The sequence below is a fragment of the Calypte anna genome, chromosome 7 (genome assembly GCF_003957555.1).
Source record: "Calypte anna isolate BGI_N300 chromosome 7, bCalAnn1_v1.p, whole genome shotgun sequence".
Classification (NCBI taxonomy): domain Eukaryota; kingdom Metazoa; phylum Chordata; class Aves; order Apodiformes; family Trochilidae; genus Calypte; species Calypte anna.
Window position 1 is genome coordinate 29,430,560 of NC_044253.1, and position 6,234 is coordinate 29,436,793.

The 6,234-nt window shown below is 50.5% G+C and overlaps 1 long non-coding RNA gene across 1 annotated transcript; it reads right to left on the reverse strand.

Annotated features, from left to right (window-relative positions):
* Window positions 1-1,755: 1,755 nt before the first annotated feature.
* On the reverse strand, window positions 1,756-3,773 carry LOC115598582. The gene is made up of 2 exons (XR_003987752.1): window positions 3,613-3,773; window positions 1,756-1,868 (listed from the first exon to the last, which is right to left on the reverse strand). It is a non-coding gene; the product is annotated as an uncharacterized LOC115598582 (long non-coding RNA).
* Window positions 3,774-6,234: the final 2,461 nt, after the last annotated feature.

A 6,234-nucleotide genomic window follows, 5' to 3' on the forward strand; every position in this document is an offset into this window, starting at 1 on the left:
CTGAAAAGCATAGGAGATAGAGTAAATCTACCTACAGACTGCCAACTCGACCTTTTCAGAGCTTGAAAAGCAAGTGGGAGAGAAACACTTTTTTTGTCTTGCTATTAAGTCTTAAAATAACGATGTGTAGGAGAATCCTTCCCTCCTAAGGCAGAGGAGGCCAGAGGTCAGATGGAGTCAAGTTGAATTTCCTGCTGAAAAGGCTCTCGGCTGACCAGAGATCCCAGGAGAAAAAGCATGTCTGCCTACAATCATTTCTAACTCCAGGGTGTCTGTCATTGTATACACAGTTCAGTGAATTAACACAAAAAAAAAAAAAAAGAAAAAAAAAAAGAATTTATTTCCATAATAAAAAAGCCTCCACACAGCTCCAGAGTGATACAAGAAAGAGCATAACAGCTTGGAAAGATCTTAAAAATCTTTAAATTGCACTTTTGAGCCCCCAGAAGAACAGCTATTTTTAGCTGATCATCTGGAAAGGAGGAGGGAGCATGAAGCATCAGGGTCACCACTGCTGCCTGCAGGAAGCCAGCACACAGCCTCAAGAGAGGGTTAAACACCACCAAGCACAGCACATCTGCATCATCAGCACTGCACAGGGACGTGCAGCACAGGTCTATTTATAAACCAGACATGTACAGCTGTAGCCTGCAATGCAAGACTAGGATTGCAGGCTGTCAACCTTCAACTACATGCTGTCTAATTTAATTAAAGAGATGACTGTGTTCACATGCACACACGTACACACACATCCTTTTCTCAGGGGAGTTACAAACAGTGAGCTCAGTGTTTTGAAAACAATGCATTTCTCAAAGGTTTCTGTGCAGGGGGGGAAGTATCTCCAGCAAACATGTCCTCACACAACCTCCCCTTTCCCACACCAAAGTGATAAATGATGGGCTATGGCTGCTACATCTTGCCACTGCTCAGTTAACCCCCACCCCTTACTGGGGTGCTTACTGGGTTTGTTTGCAGCCCTGCACATGTAAAAAGTCACCGTGGCAGGACTCATCTGCATGGAGAGAAAAAAATAATGTAGCTTGGAACCAAAGTATTTGGGAGTCACATACATCTTCCACACACAGAGTGCTATGCCATCCCTTTCCATTTAGAGAGGGGAAACCCAGTTTCAGAGACAGCTCTACCTGCCACAAAGCAACCAGAGGGAGCAATTCCATGGTGTGGGACTAGAAAACAAAAGCCTCTGCACCATATCCTCCCTGTTCTCACTCCAGGCACTCCCTGATGAGCTTGGACTCTCCTGCTCAGGAGTTCTTGAGCCAGGCACATAGCAACAGCAAATGACAGGACTGGCTTCACTCAGGCTGCTGTGGGTAAAGTCCAGTTGAGGCACAACAAGCATCTTGCTGTCAAAATACTGAGGTATGAATGGCAGCTGCTAGTGAGGCAAAAGCAGCCACAGAAGCCCAGAGATCAGGTCACAGCCTGGGCTCTGCTGTCCCCTCAGCCTCTGGGGGCCAGGAGCCCTTGGCTGCTTGAGGACATCCCACAGCTGGGGGCTGCACAACACAGCCCAGTAGCCATCAGGTAGCCTGAAGCTGGTTCCCCACCCAGGGAGTCCTCAGCACAGAGCTGCCTTTCTGCCCTCTCTAGCCCCAGACAGAAACTGCTTCTAACACTCCTGCAGGAACACAAGCAGCTGTGCTTGGGTTCCATTCTCCTGATCTCCTTCTGCAAATATAGCCCCCAGTGTCTTTGCTCACAACCTAACATAGCACTCATTCAAAATACAACAAACCTGTTCTGGAGGAAATGATGCTTCTTGAGTCCAAGTCAAGCTTCTTTACTAGAGTATCTGGATCAATCTTCAGCCCAGAAAAGACACCAGAAGATGAGAAGTCCCAGTCCTTATCCAAAAGAAACACTATATCAGTACAAACACCACCCGTCAACATCCATGACAAATAAAATAATCAAACCAAACACCATCCATCTGGGAACCAAGTGCAGGCTCCAGTAGGTGCTCCTCCTGAGCAGGGAGAGGTAGGTAAGCCACCACACTTGCCTGGCCCCCCTCAGGCTCTTGCACCCAGAAGAATGTTTCACAAAAATTGCATTTTGGACTCTTCTATTCCTGACAGATTTCTACCTGAACTGAACCTCACCTCATTCAAGTGAATTTTAGTAAAAAACTCCTAAAATAACTGTGAACAGCATCCATAGCAAAACCCAGATTTATTACAGGTACCTAAGTACTTAACAATACAGATAAGCAACAAATGAGCAGATTATGGGCCTTAATCCTAAATCGATGGATGCTAAGCAGATTCTCTGACTACTTGCAACTTACCAGATCTTCAGAGTCCAGTTCCTTTAAGTATGCAATACCTCCCTAAGTCCTAAGCTTTGCAATACCATCTCTGGTTGGTCTAGAATATTTCACCATCTCAGCATCTCCCAGCACGGACATGTAACTTTACAGTGGCATAAAAGGAGCTGTACGTGGCACATCCTATTCCTCCATCCCCACAAGAAGAGCTTGAGGTACATAAAAACTATTTACTGCTTTTCTGTGTCCTTACTGTGAGTGGGCTGGGAGAGGCACCCTGATAGGAACCTGAACTGCTTATTGATCACACAGCTGGTGAAACTTGTGGAAAGAAAAGGGCTAATATTCAAAGATCTCAGGTTTCAAAACCAAGCCCATCAGAGCTGGGCACAGCTGACCTTATTTCCAAAGGAAGATTGCAGGAGCCTCATGAAAAGAAAAATGCAAATTTCTGCTTTCATATGTGAAGTCAAGAGGGGTAAATGATTAACTGATCATTTACTCTGGTGTAGTTTTTTCACTGTTATTTTGTGTACCAGACACTGAGCACCCTTTTCTGTGCAGGCCTGTCATGAACCACACTGTGTATCAGTTATTTGCACACTGGGTGAAGCACCCATTTTTGGGACATCCAAACCAGTCACGATCTAAAATCTCCCAAACGACCGTGTGCTAAAGTGAGAGCTCATCTCCATCTGCCCAGACCTGAGCTCTGAAGAGAAGCACCAGTACAACCAGGGCCAGGCAGTGCCTCTGAGCCCTCTGCTCCCATCGCTGCCACCACCAGGCAGTTCCATCACCAAAGCCACCACCGGAGCAACCCGCTGGGCCCCCAGGGTGCCCGGGCAGGACCCTGCGCTGGAGTCCCCAACCTCCGTGCTCCTTTGTTTCTCCTTCCCCCCTGTCCGGAGCAGCCGTGCCCTCCTCGCCACGCTCCCCCTCGTGTCACCGCGGGTGAGGGACCCGCACCAGAGTGCCACCAGGACAGCATCACGGGCACTGCGGGACTTCTCCAAGCAGGAAGCACAGATCAGCCTCTGTGTACAGTTTCACCCCATTCCCTGTCCCTCTCAGACCCTGTCAGCCCCCACCACAGCTTCACCACCACGCCCAAGCGGGGGTGATGGCCTCAAGGTCCCTGCGGAGCCACACCGGGCGCTGCGGTGACAGCCCGCGAGGGCCACCGCGTGGGGCTGCACTGCATCCCCGCAGCTCCAGGGACCCAGCGCCGGCCCTTTCCGCCGCCAGCCCCGCCTCAGCCAGCCCCGCCGGGCCGCTACGCCCCGCCCTGCCCCGCCCGCCCCATGACGGTTCTCCCGTACCTTGCCGCCCGCCACGCTCCAGCCGCCCGCACCGGGCACCGGGCCGGGGCTGGACTCGGGGAGCGGCGGCGGATCCCGGGGGGGCCATGGCCGGGGGGCAGCACGGTGGAGCCGCGGGCGTTTGGCCTTCCCCACCATGGCAGACAACGCGGCGGAAGGGGACGGGCGAGCCCGAGACCGCCCCAGCCCGGGCGGGCCCTATCGGGTGGCACCGGTGGGGTTCGGACCTCCAGGGGAGGGGCAGAACCCAAGCAACTCCTCAGCAGCTCTGATCACCCGGCTTCGCCGCTGTTAAATCGGAAGCGTAATGCTGGCAGCTGAAACACCTGGGTTCTGCCGCCGCTTCTGGAAGTGGAAACAGGTGGAGGGCGTTCAGAGTCAAACCTCGAGGGTCTGCAGCACAGCTGGAGCCTGGTATGAGCTCCTGGAAGGGCTGAGTCCCCTTGGCAACACCAGCTAGAGAACAGAATGTCATGGGAGGACAGAAAACTCGAACTCTTTGCAAAAATTATTTCCTCGGCTGCAGCACCAGAAAAGGCCCAACAAGCCCCTGTGGAGCCTGAGCACATGTTTGACCATGTGGTCATGGACCCAGGTGGATGCCTCAACATGACCTCAGCTGCACTTGTCCACACACAAGAGGGGGTGAAATGCAAAGCTGCAAAGCTGCTTCACTGTTGAGGGAACAAAAAGCTCCAGCCTTGGGCATGACGTTGGGTTTTGATCTTAAAAAGCTCCAACTTTCAAGGTGGTTCATGTCTCTTCCTTTGCCAAATGGTCCTTGTCTGCCCCCTTGGACACATCAGAGGCCTGCGTCCCCAACATTGCTTCAGGGATACCCTGGGTAGTGTTTTTCTACTGTTCTTTTGCAACTTTAAAAAAATAAAATATCATGTTGCCAGTATTTCTCTATGCTTCCTTTTTTCTTTTTTTCTTTTTTTTTTTTACTCTCCTCATAGGTACCAAGACATGGGGAACTGTGGGGAGAGGTCTCTTGGAAAGTGACACTGATTGGAAAGATGCCACATCCAGCTTAGGCACCTGCTCACAACAAGTGTACCTCTACACAAATACTAAAAGGCTGAAAATAAATAGAGGTTCAATACTTCTGAGGATGGAGATCCCTCAGCCACCCCGAATCCCTGCAACCAATGTGCTGCTCATTCAGTTGGTGTGTGGCAGTGGTAAGGACACACCAGGGAAGATCTAAGGATCTTCAGGAAGGTAATGCTGGGAAAACCTGCTGTAGACTAGAAGCAAAGCACCAAGCTGACATTTCTGACAACAAGATCGACAAAATCAACAACTCTGAGGAGTAACTGTTCTGAGAGTACACTGCTGGATGCTCTGCTCCCCACCCCAGCTGCTTCAGAGCATCCTGCAAAAACCACAATCCCACTGTCAGTGGCAGGGGTAATACAATCCCATCAAGTAAAAGTATAATTAAAAAGAGGAACTAACAAAAATAAATATGCTTCAAAGAAAATAGCAAAAAAGGAATGTTTAACAGCTTAAAAAGCTTGTAGTGACGTTGGGGGAGCATACGTGCTGTGACCAAGCACATGTATGTCTCCAAAGGATGCCCACCCCCTTTGACTGCATCAGCCATAAATAGCATCAAGGAGAAATAAAACAAAGCAACTAAGACATCCTCTAAAAAGTAGAAGTTGTTCCCAAACTGTGAAGTATCAAAGATAAAAACCTCAAGCAGCTGAAACCCATTCCAAAGGAGCATGGTTCTTGATGGCTGCAGGGGGCAGTGAGCAGAAGTTGGACATCAACATCCAAATGCTGCCTGCTCCAGCCCTCGCTTCTGCTTGTCCCATGTGCAGCTGTGAGAGCACAGACACAGCATAAGAGTAACTACTCATTGGCTAATACATGTAGTAAAGAGCCAGGACTAACAAGCTACAAGTCAAAGCACTGATCCGCTGGAAGTGGGGGGGGGTGGAGTGGTGGGGACAGACAATGTGTTGAGGGTCCCCTGGGAATCCCTAGGGACAGTGCTTTGCTGTGGATATCCACTTAAGGCCAAAGCTGCAAGAAAGCATGAGGAAGAGGTTGGGAGGAACTGGGAAGATGTCAGCAAGCATCAGCTTTGGGCTACAAGGACCCATGGTGTACCCATTCTCCTCCTGCTGCTCCCAGCCCTCCCCCACCCCCCTTCTCCCTCAGCTTTCTGTCAGTGGGAGCAGAGTGGCTCGAAACAAACAATTAAATAACTAGAGAGAAAAGAACAATCCAATAAAGGCCTTACAAAGTACAAAAGGAAAAATTACGACAGCTCATCCCACTCAAGCACACTTCCTTCTTCTAGATCTGCAGCCAGCAAGGCTGCCAGGCAGCCCCACCAACTTCCCCAACTTCATCTCCCCCTAGCCCACCCACTCTTGGTCTGCGAGCTGCTCTGCAGCATCCATCTGCAGCTACTCAGGCTTCCTGAGCAAGCTGGAGTAAGCAACCCAGCTCCTAGTGGGCTCATCCTTGGGCTCCATCCCCACCACATCCTGCACCAGCCAGGAGATAGCTGCTCCTGTGCTCCTATCCCACAGGACACCTTTCTGCAATGCTGTCTAGCTACACCCAGCACCTGGCTGGAATGAAATCAGCCCAGAGCTCTAT